Source organism: Hydractinia symbiolongicarpus, chromosome 1 (assembly GCF_029227915.1).
Source record: "Hydractinia symbiolongicarpus strain clone_291-10 chromosome 1, HSymV2.1, whole genome shotgun sequence".
In the NCBI taxonomy this organism is placed as follows: Eukaryota; Metazoa; Cnidaria; class Hydrozoa; order Anthoathecata; family Hydractiniidae; genus Hydractinia; species Hydractinia symbiolongicarpus.
In genome coordinates this window covers 13,419,024-13,442,916 of record NC_079875.1, presented here as the reverse complement: position 1 = coordinate 13,442,916, position 23,893 = coordinate 13,419,024, and the positions used below count along the sequence as shown (strand labels likewise).

General features: G+C 33.5%; 2 long non-coding RNA genes across 3 annotated transcripts; one reads left to right on the top strand and one right to left on the bottom strand.

Moving 5' to 3' along the window:
- Window positions 1-10,761: 10,761 nt before the first annotated feature.
- LOC130640977 (uncharacterized) lies at window positions 10,762-11,423 on the bottom strand. Its single transcript, XR_008982416.1, has 2 exons — window positions 11,267-11,423; window positions 10,762-11,029 (listed from the first exon to the last, which is right to left on the bottom strand). It is a non-coding gene; the product is annotated as an uncharacterized LOC130640977 (long non-coding RNA).
- Window positions 11,424-11,499: 76 nt separating this feature from the next.
- LOC130640967 (uncharacterized) lies at window positions 11,500-15,490 on the top strand. Of its 2 annotated transcripts, XR_008982415.1 has the most exons (4): window positions 11,500-11,563; window positions 13,714-13,803; window positions 13,903-14,520; window positions 15,243-15,490. It is a non-coding gene; the product is annotated as an uncharacterized LOC130640967 (long non-coding RNA). The 2 variants fall into 2 exon arrangements; XR_008982414.1 differs by lacking the exon at window positions 11,500-11,563 and having other exon boundaries at window positions 11,677-13,803.
- The last annotated feature ends 8,403 nt before the right edge of the window (window positions 15,491-23,893 follow it).

Below are 23,893 nucleotides of genomic sequence, written 5' to 3'. Positions count from 1 at the left end.
GTGTAGATAATTTTGCACATATTGTTTGCAGATATAACATTTTTCAAAGTGTTACGTAATGACTTTATAGTCGTTTCTCCTAATTTTCTTTTATATGGTAACATCAAAAAATGCTCTTCGATATTAGTATCTGCTGTGTTCAAATGTTTAACCTTTTCAAATGTTTGTTCAATAACCCAATTTGGATAGCCATTTATGTCTCTAAACACTTTCTTAAGGTGTAGAACTTCTTTCTGTAAATGCTCTTCGTTGGAACATACTTTGAATGCTCTAGACACTAAGGTTTGTAATGTACCTCTTTTCCATGTGGTTGGCGCAAACGACTGCTAATGAAGATATATATTGTTTTTAGTACTTTTACGATATACTGTGGTTTGGATTCCAAATTCTTCCCTTATTACAAGTACACCCAAGAAAGCAATAGTACCATTCTGCTCTGTTTCATATGTGAATTTAATGTTGTTATGGAAATTGTTCAATTTCGACATAACAAAATCTATCGAATCTACTTTTATGTACGCAATAGTGTCGTCAACATACCTTCTCCATGGGCTCATTTGATCTTAAAAAGTATACACTCTGATGATGTCTACTAGAATGTGTAGACGAATATATAGTTTTTTAAGAAAATCGTCTTACATCCCTCTGATTTTCACAATGATTAAGCTTCTGGTTATTTTATTTATAAACACCTGTAGATTCTGTATTTACAAACCTTGACGATCATAAAAGATGGAGAGCCGTACAGGCTCCTTCAAATATGTTTTGGAAAAGATGGAGAAAGGAATACCTTCTTTCTTTGGCAACACGTTCTAAATGAAATACAAATGACGATCAAAATAAGGAAGGAGACCTCGTGATAGTTAGAGACCAGAACGTCTTGAAAAATCATTAGCCGCTAGGACGGATTGCGAAAATCTTTCCTGGTAACGATAGCATCAACAGGGTTGCAGGGGTGAAAACTGCTTATGGAAATTACATTCGTCCTATACGATCACTTGCGTTACTGGAACGCAGTGCTAAATGAAAATGTCACCTGAACTATGCTTTGCATACGACGGTGAATTGTGTTCTTTATAGGTGTACATAATTCGTGAAGAAACAACAACGACGTTGTAAAATTCGATGATAAATCTTGGGCAAACGATATTGCAAAGCGACGATGAAGAAACCGGAATGACGACGTACATACACGACGTTCATACACTTACAGACAATCCATGATATACAATCTTTCTTCAACGAGTCCGACGTAAGCAAGATAATCAATTATATAAAATAAAACTATCGAAATTCGTTTGTATACGAGTACTCACTGATGGGGAGTGTTTTGAACATAAACGATGAAGATCCGTCTCGGCCATGGAGACCCGTCACGTCAAATTAATTTTAATTGGGTTTTTATAGTCCATCGGCACAGGCTATGTTTGTTTTTACTTATTTATGTTGTTTTTATCTTTTTGTATCTTTTGTATTTTTCCGTTTGTGTTTAATCTATAAAACGTCATCATCATACTGTACTAGACAGACCGACGTATTGTATTTTTTTGATTAACAACAGAGTACATCCTGTGTTTTTAGGTAAACCGAAGTTGCGTTACAGTTTTTTTGAAAAGGATGTTATTCCTAAATGTATGTGTTACATGGCTTACCTGTACGAAGCGCTCAGCCCAACGTTAACAACGGGCTGTTTCCTGTGTTTCTGTTTAACTGAAGTTGCAATAAATTTTCTTGCGGAAAGGTTATTACGCCTACTTTTTTACCATACTAAGCACGCAGGCTGGAGTAACATTCATTTTTGAACTTTCTCCGGAAACATTCTTCAAAAAATAAAAAAGGTCGGTCGACTATTTTTGCTATAATGGGTAAGCAAGGAGTTGTAAACTGTGTTTTTATTTCAGCTAAAGTTATGAAAAGTTATTTTTGACAAATATATTACACCGGAAACACCACAATGTTGGGTGCGCTTTACTTGATTCACGACATACTGTATACCTGTACTAAAGCGCTGCGCTCCACCTGAATGTGTGACACTGCTTGCGGTTCTTGTTAAGCGCTCCACTGGGCGTTCAACTCTAGGCTGTACAGTAACGTGTGGCTTAACCTGGCGGTTCGACGCCTGATTTCCCGTCTAGTGTATATTATAATACCTGTATATGTCTCTCTGTCACGCAAAATGGTAACCACAGTAGCAAGACACAAGAAATACGGTAAAAAAGGACGAGCGAACCCTAGGATTAATCCACAGACCACCGAATATTTAGTTAATTTTTTATACTACAAAAAGTTAGATTTTTTGATTATCTAGAATTTGGTATTTTCGCAGTCATATGATGTTTTCTGGTGTCATCGGCAACGTTTTTGTATCGTTTTGTAAAACAAACGTAATAAAAATTTGAAAGTGGTCCAATTTACTCAAATTTCACGAAGAATAAAAAAGTGTTAAAAAAAAACATATTCTGTAATTCGTCGTCAGTACTATCATTTTACATGATTGTTGAGAATGAGAAAAAACTAACGCGAGTTAGTGTAGTTATTAAATGTGACTCATTTCTGAGCCGACTTAGAAAACAAAAGGTGTGCGCAAATGCGTCAAACTTTTCATCAAACTCCATCAAACTAGCGAATTTGATGAAAATTTTGGTGCATTTGAGTTGAACCACCAAACACGATTTTTTCGAAAAATTGGAAAAGAAGAAAAAAATGGAGTTTGATGAAGTTTGACGAAGTTTGATCGCCATCAAACTTTTCATCAAACAAAATGGGTTCACCAAACCGCGTTATGCTGTTTGATGGCTATTTGACGCATTTGAGTCGAATTTCACGGGACCCCCCGCTAAGTTAGAAAATGATGTTACGGAAACATGAATATCAAATGCGATGCATTTTTATCGACTTTGTTGCGACAGGTAAATATAAAAAACGGGCGAACCCGTGGATTTTCCACGGGCTAACGACTAGTTTTTAATAACCGCGATGAGTGCAAAAAACATCAACAGTAGTGGCTTTCAAACGTCTTTCGAACATTTTCGACATTCGAATACTGCTTTTGATATTCCAAAACAAAAAACATATGCCCATTCGGTCATTCATTGAACGTTGAAGGAAACAAAATACGTGTTTTTCCTCAATGTGGCTGTTCATCATCGGAATCCATAAACGCACTCAATACCAGAAGTTTCGCCATATCAGCTGCCATTTTGAAATTTAGTAAATAAATAGGCCTTCAATCATTTCGAATGATTTGATAAAACGTTTTTGACGAGTTGACGCAAATAGAAAATTCAATTTCATCAAACATTCGCAGTTTGATAAAATTTTCATCAGACAGTTTGATGAGCTGTTTGATGAACAGTTTGACGCATTTGCGCCCGTCTTAACTTACGGTAAACCCCGTTGACCCATAGTAAGAACTGAGCTTTATAGTACGTAACGGGTTAAGTTGGCTTAATGTGACCTAGCTTTGGGTAATTTTGTGGGTTAATTTTTGTTTTCGATATAAACTTTAATCCACAATGAGAAACCAAAGTTTTACAGTAACAAGTGGAATGAAAACGAAAGTTTTAAGCTATTGTTCAACAATTTGTTGTTTACCAAAGGTATGCAGGATTTAAACTGACGCATGGTTTCAAATTCCCGTTATTATGTCACGACAGCTAAATATTTGTTTAATTCTCAATTTCAGTTAATCTTTTAAATATGGGCGCTTTAATATGTCATATACAGAGAAAAAGTAGTTCAAAGAGCACATATCACGTGAAATACACGCGTTGCTAAAAACATTCGATTTTATTGAACAATTTTGATGCATTTGCGTCCACCTTCTTCACCCCAAGCCCAACGTTTGGTCCTTGAAATCTAAAAAACTGCGAACTTTGAAAAATCGACAGCTTGCACAAATTAATTTTGCATACAAAAGCCAGCAGATAAATAAACGCGTTCGTTTTGGCGCCAAAAATACATATTCATATTTTATAAATTATGGTGAGGAGTTTTCAACTGGCTTCGAATGCTGGAAAATGCGCTCAAAATTAGAATGCCTTCAGCTAGTGCTATTTTAAAGACGAAGAAATCCCCAGCTCCCAAAAGTATGTTTTTTATAAGAAAGACGTGCATTAGAAGAGCCGTAATAATCAGAAATAGATCACATACTGTTAACACACTTCGCAAAAAAAGGAAATGTTTTGTTTATTCACGAGAGATTTTGTTGTGTTAGTCATTCCATGCTATGTGTTGTTTATTTATTTTGGACATGTTTCATTTAATTTCAGTGAGAAATGCTTTATGCATATATGGAACGCCCCCGCATATTTGAACTCTAAATATAACTAAAATTTAACTATCGTCAATATAGAATTTCAAAAAATCCTAAAATTAAAAATATTTGCAGTAAGTGTCGTGTTTATTTACATATGGCTAGCTTATAAATAAGGTTAGCTGGCTGAAAGCTTGGCTCCCGACTTGCACACTCATAGGCAGCTATTTAACATTTTGTGCGAGAATTTAGTCGAGATACTGGTACTCTTTATGACGAGTTAAACGAACTTTCCTCGATCTATTTTCCTTGTGTGTATTTTTAGAGGTTTTGGGCTATAAACAAGTTACACATTCCCTATCTTCATCATGATCCAGGAAAAACATTACTTAATAACAAAATTGGCAGCGTTTTTAAAACTTATTTTATTATTAACTTTTTTAAAGTATTCGTTATTTTTAACTCGAGACAAGATAACAAGAAGGTGTGTCTCTGTAACGGGCTAGATATACTTATCAAGATAAACATATTACTGCCATCTTGCTGCTCTGTCTTTTATTAAGATTAAAGAACACTTCATAGCTTCAAACGAGAAGTATGCCTCTTTAGATGTCGAGGAAACTGGACGCGCCTACAACACTTCGTCTATGATGTACAAAAATTGAGAAGCAATTAAACTTAAAAAAATATATTTTCTTGATTTTTCTTCTTGTGTGCTCTCAGCCATTATTTGTCAACAATAACAAATATTTAAGTCGTAATGAATGCATCTGCAGCAGCAATACTGCAAGCACAATTTTCAAAAAGATTGAGAAAACAAAACTGCATGAAATGGACCTACTTTAAATGTAGAAACTTTCGCGAACACGAGTCGATGCTGTCGGAAATTTTCGGGAGCGTTAATTTGCAGTTTAATCGCCGGAAACCGAAAATGCGCAAATCCCGTAAATTCCTGGCGACCTCAAGAACATATTTTTCTATTATCCAAGCATAAAATTGAAACTGAAATCCACCATCCTTGACCAGAGAAAGTTGTTCTTTCGCATTTTAAGTTTTCTCGAATCTATGTTCTTGGAAAATTTCCCGACTTAGACTTTTTCGAATTTGGCCGTAAATCGCAAAACCCTTTTTGCCCTCGAAATTTTCTTCACTTAAAATGGAAAAGTAAATCATTAAGTGTCAAAAGTGTCAAGCTAGGATAGGAAACACATTTTGCAAAAACTCATCAGTAGGAGGCTTTCGTTTACGTCTGTTTCAATTAATAAGCGAGGCATAAGATTATAATCCTAATTAGGTATAAAAGTAGTATTCCCTCTATGGGATGCAAAAAAAAATCAATAGAGAACGAACGACTTAATAAATGAAGCTGTGTAGTCATTAGATTAACGTATTGTACAAAAGGACAGTAACTTGTGTACGTCACAGCAAGGCGTGTTGTCATGACTTGCGTGTAATTAATCTTTTATTGTTTAAAGATGTCCTAATAAAAATAATTAAACTTCCACACAGCGGTGCAGGTAGCAATGAATGATGCAACAATTAACCATTTCCTTTTGCCAATGAGAATGTGATGACAACATAAGACATGGTGTTGTTCTCTCCATAATGCTAGCTTGTGTATCATTGCGAACTCTATTATATTCATCTATAATATATATAATAAATGATATACAAAAGATGGCCACACCTGAAATTTGGATGAAATCGCTTCTTTAATAATTTTTTATCCAAAGTATACCATAAAAGATATCTTAATAAGTCTTTGAACCTCGCAGTTAAATTGAGATCATTAAAAAATCTAATCCGTTGTGGCTAGGAAATTATTTCTATATAAATTAAAGGATTTCGATTCTTTTTATTGGTATCGTTTTAGACCCGAATATGTTTCGCCTTACCAACAATGTCACAAAGAGCAAACTTACTTGCAAATTTTTAACCCTATTTTGTTTTAACCAAATAAATACTGTTAAAATAGAAATTACTATTAAAATTATTAAATGATCAGAGAGAGCATTTAATTAACCGTCGTCTCCAGCTGCGCTGCACGTTCTGCAACAACGTTGCAATAAAAAAAGTAGTTGTCTTACCATAGCAGACAAAATACACGTGGAGATGGGAAACGCAATTAAACTGCTACTGTATTACAATACCGTTGAACCACTTTTTAAATTGCTTTAAAAAACATAGCTATATATATTGGATGTTTCCTTGATGAAACTAGAGATAAAAATAGTTGTAGGGAAATAGAACATCTATTTAGGTTACTGATTTTTGCTGATGTATATTTCAGCCAGCTCTAACCTTCCCTCTAAAGCAGGGCAACTTCAAAAACAATAGAGACAACCTAATGACGTAGTAATTGCTTATTTAGTACCTCTTTGATTGATGCTCTGATAAATGAAGAGCACGTGGTTGGAACCAATTTGATGACCAATCTGACCTTTACCGTTATCTTGCAAATCTCTGACAGCTGTATTTTATTTTGATTGATATTTTCATCGAGATATCCGTCTTTAATTCACAGAAATCTATAAACAGAAATGATGTCAATATTTATTTCTGTAAAGTTTGATTACCAATCCACAATTGTTGTGCAACTGTTGTGGGGAGACAATTTTTATTTATCTCTATAACATTTGTTGTGCAACATCTCTTGTGTCGCTTTGTTGTGTAACACGTGTTTCCATTAAGTCTGTAACAGTGAACGTTGTACAACTGTTGTGCGACTGTTTCTCGACACTTTCTGTGTGAATGGAACCAAGCTGGGACCAGTAATCCTTCCAATTACATTTTGTGAAGAGTCTAACAATTAATGGTGGTCGTCACGGTTGAGAATAGAGGAAGGAACTAATTCTTTGAAATAATGATCAATAATTTGTTTTTGTTTTTGTTTTCATACCCTAAAAATGAATTAATAAATTTAATATTTATATATAGACTTTAACAATTTAAAACAAGCATTCATTGTTTACTTAATTTTTTTGGCTACCATCATGTTTTGGCTTCCCTCTTGATTTACATATAGAAACAGCATTAAGATAGAAAATATCCTTCCAGTAGTAGTAATGCTTATCTAATCTCTAATTCGGGCATTATTTCAAAAAAAGAGAAAGTTATAGCGCTTCTTATTTGAGTATTTTACGTTAACCTGTTCTATTCAAAACCGAAACTTGTTTCATAATAACAGGAGTATTGCAATGCAGACAGGAAAACGTGTGAAATACCAGAAAAAGTGTCAAAACGTTGATTGATCAAATGTCACTATTTGACAATCTTAAAACACATCATGTTGTCATATTTTATCAAAACTTTGCTTCGTGATAACAGAGTATTGCAATGCAGACAGGAAAACGTGTGAAATACAAGAAAATGACAAGACTTTAATTGATCAAATGTCACTATTTGACTTTTCTACTTAACCTCTTACAGTTCTTAAAAAATCTCATCTAATTATCATGGTAAATACCGTTAGGAAAGAACGTCATATATTTGTTTAAGAATTGTTTGGACGACCTCTACCTGTTGCTCCCTTCCGCATGATTTCCTATGTTAGTGAACTCATCAAGGGTACTGAGGAGTAAGAAAAGTATATTGAAGTTTGTGTGAAAAAAATATATCTTGGATTTTAATAGCATATAGAACTGGTATCTTGTTTTTAAACGTACTCGGCAATATACTAAGTTTTGCTAATTCGGGTTTTGATTACAGTCGACATTTAGTAAGTCAAGTAGCTCGGTGTCTTTAACTAGTTAATCTGTGGAATAAAATCTCAACCTACTTTTTCTTCTTCAACAACTTCAAAATATTTAGAAGTCTTAAAATGTCGGCCAATTGTTTGATTAGGTTTTGGTTCTCGTTCGAGTCTTAAACATTATTTCAATAGCAAGAAAACGTGTTCGCACTAAAAAGTGGCCCTACTTAAAATATCCATTGATTTTAGTTTTTATCTCAATGACTACTTCACCGACAGATATATGACCTCCCTGAAGTTTCAATATTTGATGAGAAATTTTGTTATTGTTCATTGTCCCACTTAAACATCTCATGTTTTGTGGTTTGAAAACCCTTCATACTGTTCCAACACGTTAAAGCAGGAATGATTGATAAAACATATCATACGATGTTTCTCAATGGCTTGCGTGTACTTGAAAAGATTATAAAATACTCTATCATCAATGTCTGAAAACAACACAAAAATGTTTTTGGCAGAAACGTATTTTTTGAAACTTAACCTAGATTGAGATAGGCACAAACAAGCATCATACGGATGTAGCTATCATTATTGGTATTCTATAAAACGTTTTTTTTCTAAAACTAGCTACGTTTTTACGGAACATATAAAAAGGAATGATGCTCAACAGGAATAATGATTGTACTACAAGATTGCAGTACCCTGCAAATATCGTTTGTTAATTTAAAAAGGTGGGATGTTTAGGTCTGTTAGTTTAGTATTTTGTGTTTAATCCTCATTTTGAAACCCTTTTTTTTGATCCCATTCAAAAAAAAAAAAAAAAATGCTCAAATTTAGGCATTTTTATTAAACAAGTCTAACAAGAAAATGTTTGCCGCTATTATTTTTCTTTCTTACAGTTGACATAACTGTCACATCGTAATGTTTTCTGCTCTACATAAAGGAAGGCGCGCTTATGTAATAATAAATAGTTTTTTATGTAAGCCATACATCTCAAGAGAAACGTCAAAGTGGTAATTAGTCGGTAAAAGCTATTATATTCTTCCATAGTCTCCTCTTTGTGTGGTTATAAATCTCCCTCAGTTATCTAAATGCGTGTGTTCCGATATGCCCAGTCTTGTGACTAGGTCTTCTGTGTAGACCTTATTTTCTGATAGGTCAAATTTTCCTTTTTTTAAATATCCCAATAGTTTAGACCATACAAAGTGAAATTTCAGGCGCTACAAAAATGTGTCGTCTATATACGAATTTCGCGACTACACGATTGGGACGGCGAGAAAAACTTCTGAGTCACAGTGAACTCTCTTTTCTCAATCATACGCTGCCTCAATCGTCTTTTCATTCCAAACAAATATTGTAATTGCTTGTTGGCTATTGTTCTTGATATCTATTAGCTATCTCTCACTCTATTTGAGTCTTAAACCAAATTTTCGGTTCCTGTTGTCGGTTTCACATGGGGAAACATTTGATAATATTCATAGGCTCTCTTAGTTATCCATCTTGTCATGTATTGTTGATGTAAAAGCTCGAATGAACGAGACTTGATCTTTTGAAGTTAATGGTGTAGAATTTCTATACATGCTTTCACGAATAAATGTTTGAACTTCTGTACACTCAAGGGGTATCCGATTCTATTACCCGGGAAAATCGGAAACAACTACACAAAAGTTGCAAATCATATTTATAAATATTATTTTCAATACTTGCATAAATTATAAAAAAAATATATAATTCCATACCTAATATATAAATATTAGAACTTTAAATTTCCCCAAATAATACAATTTCTGATTTAAACTTCAAGTTAAATTCAAATGGAAAGGAGGGACAATTTTTTGTTTGTTTCTTCAAAACGGAAATATGGACTAAAAATATAATTTATATGACACAAAATGTTTTGATGCAAAATATACATAAAGACAATAGATTATTCAAAACAAGACAGATCTTATCTATTTTACATTAAGGTTTATAAGAGAATCGCTCAATACTATTTTACCCCCTTTTGCGGAAAAAGATATAAAAGATTTCATTGTGATTATGTAAAGCCTGCGATGATTTAAGATTAGTATATAAATTAAACATAATAGCCTTTTTTAAACCAATGAATTGGCACGCTTCTCCTAAAACGATGACAGTGATTGAATTTGTGACCTCCTGTGAAGCCTCGTTTAACAAAAAGTTTTAAAATAGAAAATATAATTTTCATGAATGGTGCTGTGTTAATTGGAAGGTTTCATCGGAGGTATCTAACCGGATGTGGAGCTATAATTACTAAGTTTTCTTTCCTTTCACATTCAGAGTCTGTCTAATCGACATAATAAAAGAATTTAATCCAAATTAAGAATTTCCAAAAAAAAAATTCTACGAAATTAAAATTATAAGGCGGAAAAACTTTTCTATGTACATATTTACATATTTTACAAATCAAACAAAAAATAAACATAAATAAAACTAGAAATTTTAACACACATTTAATCCATACACATACATACACGACAAATAAAATTGTATTTTATATACACACATAAAATAGGACAAGAACGAACACGAAAAATTGACAAACATCAAAAGAAAATATATTTAATATATATACAATTTTTTTGCCGCTAAAAACAATAATGGCAGATTAAGTGCGCGTAAAACTAGATTGTTTACAGAATGCTTCACTTTTCTGACATATCGCTGCCAATTTTCAGATCAGGCGATGTCAAACGATGACTTGTTTTTGTTTTGTTTTGATTCTGAAGTCATTCATGTGTAACGATGTATATTTCTCATTGTGTTGATATTCGTGTTGTAATAGCTGCGTTGAAATCCACAACAGTTCTTTGTATGGAAAAAAACATTACATAAGCGTTGTTCAATGTTTACCAGCTACCATTTTTTCTTTTCCGTTTTCTTTGTACCATACGAGGTTTTGCTTTTATTTCCATATGAGGAGTTTTTTGATGTATTGCTATTCTTTTTTTTCGCCTCTTGTTTTTTTTGTAAGCTATCTCCCATTTTTCTCAGAGAGGCAGCAGCACTGGACACAGCTTTCGATTTTTTATCCATGGCGTTAAATCTTTACTTCAAACAAGCTACAAATAAAAATTGAAGAATGAAAATACACAACGCGAAGACATGCGACAAACACGACCTTCCAACTGCACTGAAACTACCGCAACTGAATCCACGTTGAATGAATATATTTTTATAACAACAATGATCTCAAAACACAGTCAAAACATCATTATTCAAACACAGAACGGAAATGGCTAATGAGTTTCAATGAACATTTTCATTCAATATTCTATGTGGGTAGTAGTTAATCATACCTTCAAAAGACGTGACGAAATGACTGCTGTCGTCAACTTGATGAATCAATCTTTAAATGATTTGCATCCACGACTGGCTAGCTCTGTTTAAAAAAATGGACGCGCTTGCATGGTATTTATACAAATGTTATCGCGTCACGCTTTATCAGTTTTCAAAATAAACACAACAACCTCATAGACAATAGTGATAATACGTAAAGGGTTTCCCCTTAGCCGGTTAAAGAGTTTAATAATAACAAGCTTAATGTTTACTATGAGAAAAGGTCAAGCGACGAAAACAATGCAAGTATTTATAAAGTAAGTTGAAATTCATCTCAAAAACTCTCATATAACTATAGAGTAAAGAAATATGCCTTTAAATTGAAAAATATTCAGTTATATAATGATTTTGAAGCTAAAACAGTTATTTAAATACGTCATTAATGATGGATGGCTTCCACTTTATTATTTTTGTTGGATTCGTTTTCACACTACTTTTTTAAACGAATAATATTTTGGAGAAGGGCCAAACATCAGAAAGGACAATACAAGAGTTGTTCAAGAATCGATCTCTACGAAATTTTTTGAGAAAAAACAAGCAGGCCAATTATACAATGAGAAACTATAGAGCCTAATTATGTATTGGAAAATTTTCTTTATATTCTTAATTAACAGGTGTTCACCCTAAAAGATTTTCCTGTTTAAAAAATGTAAGAATATTAAATGACCAGGAAAGCATGTTTCACCAACTTATCGACAGTTGCTATTCAAAATTTATCATGTCTGTATTCAGTTTAATTCGGTCTGGCAGTACAAGGAGTTTTAACTTCATTGATATTTAATGTTTATGGCAAAAGCATAAATTTATGTAAAATATAACACAACTACAAGATCGCTGAATATACGTTATTTTATAAAGTCATTGGCTAAATTGGTGATTTACAATTTTTAAAAAAATAGAAACAGCTTTAGGGTTCAATTAGTGTTTTCATACTTTAGAACAGACACGTTCTACACTTTGCCACAGAAAAAAAGAACAATCAATGAAAGTTAATTCCCTTCTAATAAGTACTCTCTAAAGACTCCCAAGCCAACTATTTCTTATGGCTGCTTCTTTTCTCTGGCTCGACTGTTCGTGAGCACAATTATAAATTTTCATCAACAACAACATAAAAACACCATTGTTATATAAAATATTCAAAGATAAATTTGAGGAAAAAAATCTATAAATAAGAACAAAATAAGGCACGCTCGTCCCCAGGGTAATTTGCCTTTTCGTCATCTCTCATATCAAAAAGGCAAAAAAGGCTGACTTTAAAGTTGTGTTTTTACTATTTAAAACAAAATAAAAAAACTTGATAATGTAACTTAGATTACAAAAAGCTTCGTAAAAATAAATTGTTTTTTAACCAAGTGTTTTATTAATTATTGATAAAATACCAAAAAAATCACGGAAACAGGCTTAAAAAATAAGAAAATCAGCCCTTAGGTCGAGTTTCACTGATTCTCTCTAAAAATTATATTCACATTTTTAATTTCCATAAGCAATTTCCTTTGTACAATGGATGTATAAAGTTATCAAGACATTTGTTTACGTTCACAGATTACAAAAAATTATTTTTGTCATCACATATCAATACCGCATTCAATAAAATGAATCATTGGAAAGGTAAATTTTATAATAACAGCTAAAAATTGATAATTTTTTTTTTAACCGGAACACTAAATCATGTTTCCATGATGAATCTGATCTGATTGATATCCGACTTTTAGCGGTTGAAACAGGAAAAGTAACCCTGAGTATTTTTCCACAAGACTTAATTAATTGTGTAAGCAGATGAATGAAGGTAATTGTTTTAATTAGCACAAAGCCCGCCTTTATTAAAATCATCTTAGAACTCATACCCCTTTATATTATATTATATGAATACCGACTTTATTCATTTCTTTGAAGATTTCTGTTCGTACAAAATTAATTTTTATTTTGTTTTAGTTTACCTTCGACTTGAAATAAAAATTCGAGTTGACAGCTCTCTTTTCCAGCTATCATGAGGTTAAAATTGCTTTTATTTATCAGAATCTTAAACACGCGTGACGAGCTGAAGAACGTTTAAGGAAAACACAGATTTATCTCCATGCATTTATGTTTGATTTTAACTGAGTTGGTAGTGAATTTTGCGTTTACTTAATTTCTTAATAACACACAATACAATATCACCTACGGTGGAGCATGCTTCACACTAAAATAGCATCTACGATGGACGCTCATGTTTTTGTTCGAAGACGCAAATCGTACGTGCTTTATATAAAATCAAGTGAATTTGGCAAAGAAGATATAAACATTGCCAGGTTAAACAAATACTTCGCTTGCCTTCTCAAGCGTCACACTATCATTTTACTTGTCGCGACATGACGACGCCTTTTGTTGTCATAGCGACGTAAAATTAGAAATTTACTTATTTTTTCAGCTGGATAAATGTTGCATATGTGGGTACTGTGCACGACTTGCAAATTTCTTCAGACAATTATGACACTGAGTTTTTTATATGAAATAAACAGTTAGTAATATATTTTAACTTTTTTAGTATAGCCTTTTAACTTTGTATTGGCTGCAGCAGAATAGTTTTCTAAGCACTTCTTCTTTTTTCTCCTTTCAGGTGATGCAAAGTCTGCAACAAGATATGCATAGCCTGATTGTGTGGGACACAACTAGTAAATACAAGGCATGTTTTAAGTTGGAAGGGCGATATAGTATATTTGCTAACCTTTTCTGTATTAGGTGAACTCCATAATGATTGGGACCTACTCAGCCTCCTGATTGGTAAAACTGCACCCCAAACTCTGGGACTACATTATAAAATTTCATCGATGAAGACATAAAATACCAATAAATTTAGTAGGAAAACAACCATGTTTTGGCTAATATAGACATGTTACATGTTACACAAAGATTTTGGGGAGAGGAGCCAAAAGGAGACGAGTTTTATGATTCAGCAAAAAGCTTTGATGGGAAAATCATCATCACTCGGGCAACTTACGGCGCGTCTTTAATTTTTTCGGGAGAAGCACGTGTATACCGCGTTTCTTTAAATTATTTCCCTCGTTTTGCTGTTTGACGTGTTCTTTTGACGTGCTGATTTTGTGGGAGGATACATCGCTGACATGCCATTATTTTTAAAGTGTGGGAGAGGGCAAGAAGGCAGCCATCTTCTTTACGAATGTCTTTTTGACAGAAATGTTTGGGACGTATTTGTAACAGAACACAGAAAAAAAAGGTTTGACACATTTTGTATTGTATATATTTGATCTTTCCAGCTATAGGTAAAATTATATACATATATATATTTTACTAAGAAGCTAAAGTTTAAATTTTTACCATCATGGTTTGACAGCTAGCTAGCTATACCTATAGCTATAGCTATATAAACAGCAATGTAAACAGTAATAAAAAACAGTCAGTCAATACAAACTCTTTATGTAGGTCTTAGATCACTGCAGATTACAGATTAGCTAGCTAAATAGTCATGGGTGCAAATCCCGCCTCTGTACAAAAGAGTAGCTTAATTAGAAAAGCAGTTTAGCTAGCTAGTATTCTCTTGCATTAGTAGGGTACGGATATATGCACCACATAATAAACCGTAATGAGTGAAAGTTTTTGAGTGCTTTAGAAAAGATTTTGTTATTTTATTTTTAAACTGATCTGAACTTGTTTCATGGGCGTACGTCTAAAAATCCCTTAGTGGTTGTTAAAAACAATATATCTTTAATTTTCTAAATCAAGGATAGCTAGCTGATAAAGTATATACAAAAGCTATATTTAATAAAAGCTGTTGAAAATAATATGTATATACTCACAAGTTTTAATGTTTATGTTTTAACGGGAGTATTGCACAGGTTTAAAAAATCGACAGGCAATTAAAATGCTGACTTAGAAAAACTTATTTCTTGTGTAAAGTTAAAACAAGACCAGACTTGTGAGATTTGACCTTTTTTATAGATTAGATTCTTACCTGGAAATTTTTCGTATTTACGACGCATTCGGTTTGGATTAACAAAGTTGTTGGTAAATTTCGATAAATCGATGCCATTGTTTTCCAGGTATTCTATGACAACCGTATTTCCAGTGGTGCCAGGAATGCCATACTTTCGTGCCAATTCAGAATAATTTATCTAAAATTTATAAAAATTATCCGTGTGTTAATGGATATTGTAAGTACTGTTTACAGAATATTATATTCGTAACTACCTTTGAACCATCTTCCATATGCTTTACTTCTTCTAACAGTGCATTTTTGTCAAAATTAATTTTATTCGTGTCTGGACTATGCCTCTTTTTCTTCATTGGTGTATCATCTGTTTGAGATTGCAGTGATTGTTTTCTTCCTAAAAAGATGTTTATTTGTTTGTTTGTTTGTTTAATTTGGTTTGTTTATTATTATGTTTTAAACATTTTTTTAGTTCTTTCATTCCTGCTAAAAAGTGTGTAATGTTTGTTTTTGTACAAAAATTGTAAAAAATCATACAGCCCAGTATAGTTCTAACTTGTTCTAAAATTAGTTTTACATATGTTGGAAACAGTTGCTGTACATATATTTATAGATGTATATATATATATATAAAATATGTATTTATAACATTGCTCTAATATTGGATAAAAAATAAATAAATTTGTTCTTACCAATCATTCTTTCAACTGCTTTTTCTTTATTCTCAAGATACTGAATGGATCTTGATTTTTTGTAGGTAGATTTGGACTGTCTGATTCCCAAAATCGTATCCATGACTTTGCCTTGACCAAAACATTTTTTTTCCAGGCATTTTTTAATTTTTGTATTTTTTTTGCCTTAACTCTCTTTTCTTTTCGCAATTTGTTTTTACTTCCGCAACGTTAGCTGATTTCACTTTTGTCAAAATTTTAGTAAACAGTGTATCAAATATTTTATCCCATTTGTCATTGACACTGTCAAGAACAAACTCGGCTGCTCCTTTCATATATGAAATTTCATTTTTTGTGTGCGGAATTTCGAGAGTAATATTTATTGGTGTATCTGGTGTATTTGTGATATCAGCTAAGGGTGTTTTCAACCGATTAGGTTTTTTGCGTCTGTGTGTTGTTCAAATTGGAAATGTATTTATATCGGCTTTAAGTGAACTGCATCCTACACATTCGTGCGTTGTATGATATTTTTGCTTGTCACTGTCCAGCTTTAACCACTTTTCTCTTGAAAACTCCTCCAGGTACTTACCTTTTTTCGCCCATCCATTAAATTTTCTGACAAATGCATTAAGCTCGCCGGCCTTTCTGTTAAAGTATTCCTTAGTTATTGATTGATGCGGAAACATAGCCAAAAAATTAGTAAAACGTACATCTTTGTTGCGATAACTAATACTTTGAGGACTGCGTATTACTTCAGCTCTCATAAACGCACATTGAAAAAAAGTTCCCATACTGCAGTAATTGTTCGGCAAAAATAATGTTTATATATTTTACCGCCTTAAGCTACCATTTTCAATTTTCGCGCTTCTGCTAACATTACGGAAAAACTCGACGTATTCCCGACACTGTCGTCAAATGTTGACGAAAATGCCCTATTTTGACGAAATATTTGAAAAACTGTCGGAAAACAGTGTTCTCACTATGCGCGGGCAACCTGTAAATATTTTATCTGTCACAATTCGTGCCTGATATGTCAGTGACCAACAAAAAAGCTGTTAAAAGTTTCCGGGAGCCGTATTTTTGAATAAATTCAATTAAAACGAACCGACAAGGAAACTTGAAATCGACGCTGTGACGTCATTTTTTAGTTTATAATATTTTAACAGCTTTTTTTAAGAACAGTCCATCAAAAGCTACGTTTTAGCCTAAAAACCGACATGAAAAGTTCTTTCCCCATAGTGAGATCACTACATTGGCCTGTTAGAGACTGTCCGTAAGTTGCCCGAGCAATGGTGAGATCCAAATTTCCCTCTGTTTTGAATATTTCCTATATTAACTACGTCAAGTATACCAAGCATTAAGATATTGCTTTTCGTTTTTTTACTTTACGTGCAGCCAGACATACAACTGGTTCAGATGCACCAATTAAGTGTAACTTTGCTTTTTTGAAAACTCCTAAACGCTTTTTTCTATCCTTCTAGCTTGGACCAATCCATTTGACAGTATTTTATTCAACACAGCATTTGTGTACAAAAGCATATTTGGAAAAGTCTGTTGATTATGTACTACAAACTTTGTTTACCATACTTTCCCTGCAGGAATTTTTCCTGAAAGTAAAAGAAAGTCTCATCTAAAAAAACAAAACGAACGTTTTTTTGGATTCCAAAAAAAATTCAGTCTCCTACCCACTTATTTTTGTTTATAACAAAATTTATTAAGAAAGGACATACGTCAAAACAACTACACTGTGGTTTTCTTCTGACCAGCATTGCCATAGCCACAGCCATCAACAAATGAAAATTCTTTCTTATAAAAAAAATTAACGTCGAATCTTAGTATTATCTTTATATATGCGCTTTGTTTTAAAAGAGCACTTCCATAAGAACACCAGCCACAGATAGTGTTAAACACTTGGAACATTATAATAACAAAATCGAGCTCAAATCATTAGCTTTAAAACTAGGAGTCGTAATTTTCCCGGGTCCGAATTTTCCTGGGTCCATTTTTTTTTTTGACAGATAAGCAGACAGACAGGCGGATACAGGTAATTTAATATAGATAACCTCGCCTAAACAACACCTCCCCCCCCCCCCTTTCGCCTTTTCGTCGCAATGCAACTTCAGATCAGATTTTCTGGTACCAATAAAAAACAAACGTGTATACGCACGGAATGATCTTATACCCGTAGTTTAATATTAATTATTTTTAATTAAATTTTAGTTCTTACTTAATCGGTTAATTTCTATGAATAACCCCCATTGGGAAATTTTTAATGCTGAGATCTCATCACAAATTTTACTCTTCTGTCGTTTCAAAATCAGTACCACAAGAAACATCCGCGTGTATCGTTGCATGATCCTGACAAAGGTTGATTCTCAGGCGTCTATCTCATCACTAACAGCTCCACCTTTTGGCGCTTTCAAAGTTATGTTTGAGCACATCTACGTGTCAGTGTGATTTTTTAAAAATCACCGTGAAATCAGAAGAATAAGGGAAAGAAATAGAAAACATACCATTGTGCGCACAGAACTTTGGAAAATTTTGTGTATTACGAACAGGCTCTTGTCGATAAAAAAGCAGGTCCATATGAGGCAAAATTGATGCAACTGAAATCCATACAAATTATTTCGTAGAGCATAAACCGGCACTGACATTATAATATATTCTTTTTGTGTTTTTTGTAAAAAAGCAAATATTTCGCTTTTTAAATGGATTTACTTAACTTCTGTGGTCTCTTATTTAAGAAAAGGGGAGCGTATCCATTGATTTCAACTTGAAATCAATACTCAGCCTTGTCCCCAGGATCTTGTGAACCTTGAGTCGTTATTAAGGAGCGGCCACCACTATCAATTCATCAAAAAGACAAAACGCCTTCGTTGCAAGATACCACGTCGCACGAAAAGTGTTCTGTTAAACGAGTCGCACCTGAGTCGCAAACGAATGTCATCATTCACTCAAGTATAATTAACTAGAGGGATTGTTTTTACTAGGATGGGGTGTTGCAACGTTTATAAAAAAAATTGGGTGGGTTTGTTTGTAACTCATCAGTTAATTTGGTATCCTAAAAATCGGTTAGTTAGCTACGCTATGCTCTTTGTGGCAGTAATGATGTCATACTTTTTGTAGTCACATTCAGTCTATACTTTAGTTGCTAAAATATCTAATCTTATAAAAGTCAATTAATTTTTTTTAGACATAATAGGAAGTCTGAACGCAAACAAGCGTTTATTGTCTACGATTATTTTTTAATCAAAATACTGTTCGAGCTTTAATTGTGTATAGAAATACATAGATTTGAGCAAGTAAACAGTGCAACTAAACCAAATATTTTGTTTAATTTTAATCAACACCTTTTTCTTGTGACTGCCATGCTGGTCATTCCCCAGCGATTCACTTCCTACTCTTTGCAAACTTCCATGTAACTGTACCTGGATTTAGTATGACCAACAAGGCGTGACTAAAGTAATGGTAATAGGGTTAAACACACTCGAGTTGCAGTTAACTGAAAATTTCACCTCGATTCCCAAAGTAAGCTGGCATTTATGATTAGGAATGAATCACTGATTCACAGCTTACGGTACGCGTAACAACCATCTCGTCCTTATGCTCTTTTTCTGACAATTTCGGACATCCCAGGTTATGGAAAGAAAAAAGAGCCTTGGGCAAAATGTTGACGTAGCAAAGCAATGTCACTCTGTCATTTTATAGGAACAAAGACTATAAACCTATCTAACTCAAATTGCTAAAGGAACACATTAAGCATATACTTCGGGTCCAACATCTGATCAGTTCAACATTCAGTTCAAACCACAAAACATATTTAACACAAATCAATGCGCAAAAAAGTTTATAAAATCGGTTAAAAATTGTTAATAAAAGTACCAAATTTGCTTACTTTTGACACTTTTTAATAAAATTTAAGCATTTGCTGTAAAAATTACGCAATCAAATGTCAAGATCTTTTCCTGGGTTTTATTTTTTAATGAATTATACTACAACTCGTTTTCGTTTCCTACTTGTCTGAAAATTCTTAAGAAAGCGGTGGTTTAGAAACATCTTTTACCATTTCACAATACCACGACAACAAAGTCAGCGCTATTTTGACACAGTTTTAAAGGAAGAAGTTTCATACAAACATATGAATGTAAACAGAGAGAGAAAGGGGAGTGAGGTAGGGAGGGTGAGGTAGGCACAAAAACAATAATTTACACCTTTTATGACACAGTGACACTAGGGGGTTGTAGGCCATATCCCCTCAGTCAAGTTATTTGACAATATTGAAGACATTTGAGACTATTTTGAAGACTCTGAAATCCACATGGTGGATAGGTGCCATTTCCTAACTCTTCCACATTCAAAAATCGTGTCGCTGTCCCTCTGTATGCAGGTCACTCGTGACGTGCGGTGTTTAACCTGTTCTAATAAAAAAGGGAAATTTTTGTCACAATCCTTGTAAATGAAAATATTTGAGAAAATTAATTCGCGAATGTTTTTGACTACATTAATCATTGCAAATCATTGTTTTTATGGGAGCCCTGAATTCCGCGAAAAAAAGTTCGCACAAAAATTTAGTTTTTTTTTTCCTATTTTTAAAAAGCGAATTAATAGATACACCAATTTGAACTTTCACAGACTTGATTTTTTGCTTCCTACTTAAAGTTCCGCGAATGTAAAATAAAAAACAACAATGTCATAAATCTGTTTCCGCAATAAATAAAATCTCTCGAAGTCCTAACTCGTAAATTTTGTGCAAATTTAGTTGGTTCTCACAACAATTGGTGTTTGCAAAAATTTAAACAAAAGTTTAACAAAATACTCGGCGTGTGTGCTTTCTTGTGAAAAATAGAAAAAAAATTGTCGCCCACGACCTATCTCATTCGTGCTAGTTTTTAAACATTAGCAATATGAACGTAGTTCGAACCCCCATAAAACTGTAAAATTCAGAGTAGGCAATTTTTCCTTGGCTTACGCATAACTCCTGGTAAAAAAATCAGTGTCTGTGCTTTTGAATATCGAGCAAAAACATATGCAAAGCAATAAAAAAAAAGAAATACCAAATCCCCCATGTTTCCAGAGCATGGCATGATGGAACATTTTGGTAGTCAGGGCAATAAAAAGAGTATATGGAAATTATTTCTAAAGCTGCACTATTTATATTGCCCTCATTCGCAGGGCATGTTTCTTTCTCGTTAATTTGATAGCGGCATTAGTCACTTTGTAAAACGGCTCAGGGGATAACAGACATCCTCGTCCCCAGGGTATTGTGGGCCCTGAGCTGTTATTACGGAGTGTTCATCAACAAGACAAAATGCCCTGGGAACAAGTCTGGGTAAGAGACCCTGAGGACGAGGATGTATTTTTATGTAACATAAACTTGGCAGAAAAAAATTTTAGTGAAGCGTTAGTTAATTAGATTATCATCTCCAACTTTCTTTGCACTCATGGTATGAGGAAATGTGCTGATGTAAGAAGTTCATAGAAACTAACCATTCAGCATTTTTGTGACGTGAAATATTTTATTTGGCTAACGAATACTGTAATAGCAACTAAAATAGAGGACAAAAGACAAAGAAATAAAAGTAAAAAATTATTGTAGTGACGATTTTAATTTTTGTCAATGTCGATTGTCTTTTTAAATCGAACCAATTAAAATGGCTACGTTTAATGACGAAACTCCAAATCAAAAACTTGATGACATCAAAATGTCAAATTCAAAAATGATGACAATCGAATCAAATTGACAATTGGACAAACTATAGTGCAATTTCATGCAATGAATGAACAAATTTCGAAAGTGAAACCAGTTTCACGTACTACAAAAATGACTCACAATAAATGACCACAAAAGTAATATAAACTGCCACCTGGCCTTAACAAATAGGACCTATGCCCGACGAGTTTTTTTGAAAGTGGACAGGCCAATACTAGGAAGACTAAGGAGACTTACAATTTTACAAGCAGGACAAGATCCTCCATCCAGCACCCCAAGCTCGCCCCAGCACTTTTTACCGTGGCGTCGAAAGCGCAGCGCAGCTGAGATGCAAACAGTCCTGGGAAGAGGTTGCCAGCACCCCTGTTTCGTCGGCCTTTATAAAAGGTTTTGGGGAAGTTGATTATAGACATGATAAATATAGATAGTAAATGAAGTGTTCTATCACACAACTCGATCAAGGTTATGGTTTCACATGTCCTATCATGCACAGCGACCATACAACAGACAAAGTGTCCAGGACAACACTGTGAAGTAACATCTTTAAAAATAGTAAATCCAGCTAAAAATATATTTTATTCCATCAAATGATGATAATATGCTATTGTTTAAAGATTATTTTGATCGCATGCCAAATAAAATAAAGTTAATAAACGAAAAGTATAAAAATAATATTACAATACGCACACATCCACAAAATTTTTTCCAAATTAATTAAGCTTGACGTGAATTTGACACATGTGTCAGTTGTCATGGAAACAGACCAATATTTTAAGATAACTGCCAGCTTAGAATATTTATTTATATTGTAATTTTAAGGCTCGCCAACACAGTTTACGTAAAACACAATATCGAAATATTAACGACTTAATGATTGCACGCGAATATCAAATACGAACATAAACAGTAAAGCATTTTTAGACGATAAATTTTTTTTAGATGCAGTGGAATCTTTCTATCTCGCACACGCAAGGGACCAACTTTGTTTGAGATAGAGAAAGTTCGATATAAAGAAAGAAAAATACTTTAGGCGGACCACAAAAGGACCGAGACTTTAATTCGAGATAGAGAGAAGTTCGAGATAGAGAGTAGTCGAGATAGAGAGTATTGGAGATAAGAAGGAAGTTCGAGATAGAAAGTAGTCGAGATAGAGGTCGAGATAGAGGTTTAATTTCTTTAAATATTTACAAAAATGGCCAGAGCAAAAAGACCTTATTTATGGTTAACTTGGGGGTAGGTTAAGGCCTGTTGGCGCCCTTATAATAATTTTTTTGCAAATCCAAAAAATCAGAAAAATCTAATAAGCGGACGCGGATAAAAGCTGTGACAAACGTAGATAAGAATGCAATATACAAAACACAGACCCGACCCGTGAGAATATCATGGGCATAAAGGAGGTCGACCAACATTTTGGCCAACCATGTTTTGGAAAAATTATAGGAAAACAAAATACAAGTACATATCACAATTTTAACTATTATTATTAAAATTCTTTACCCAGGATAGCATCTTCAGTTCTTATTGGTACTGCTATCAACGAAGGTCCTGCGAACTGCATTTAAAGCTCCCATTTGAGCTACGAAAGTCGTACAAGCACAGCAATCGCTAGAAAATCGACTCAGATATCAATCCTATTCTCATACTGAACGCTAAGCAGAAAGGATAGATTCACATTTTTATAGTCGTGGCATGACTCGGCAGGGATTTGAATCCAAGACCTTCCGTCAGTAAGCCACAAGGCTACCAGTCAATAAAAGGCTACCAGTCCGTAAACAATTATAAATATCAAATTAACTAAAAATATCCGATCTTTATATCCTTTTATTTTGATGACATTTCGGCAGTTTAATAATAACACGAGGCCAGTTAACCGACAGAATGACCAAAACGTTTTTTCTAGAAAAAAATCTTAAGCAGATAGTTTGCCACCCCAATTTTTAAAAGCTCTATATCATATTCTTCGAATTTCCTAAAAAAGGCGTGATTTCCTTAATTATTGAAATTCTATACTTAGGTAACATACGTTATAATTGAATATTTTACGCCCAAATGCCACAAACACCATTCACGCCCCAGGGAGTATTTGCCATAAACCTGAACTGAATAAAGTAATATAGAAAAAAGAAAAAATAACTGTGACCTTTTTCACCATAAGGTGAGTATTTTCCTTTTGACAGAATGTTTTCGCGAAAGTGATTTTATCTGAATTTTTCCTAGCAAGATGTGATGCTCTCTAGGAAAATCGACCACTTCTATTTTGAAAGCGTATCAATTCGCATCT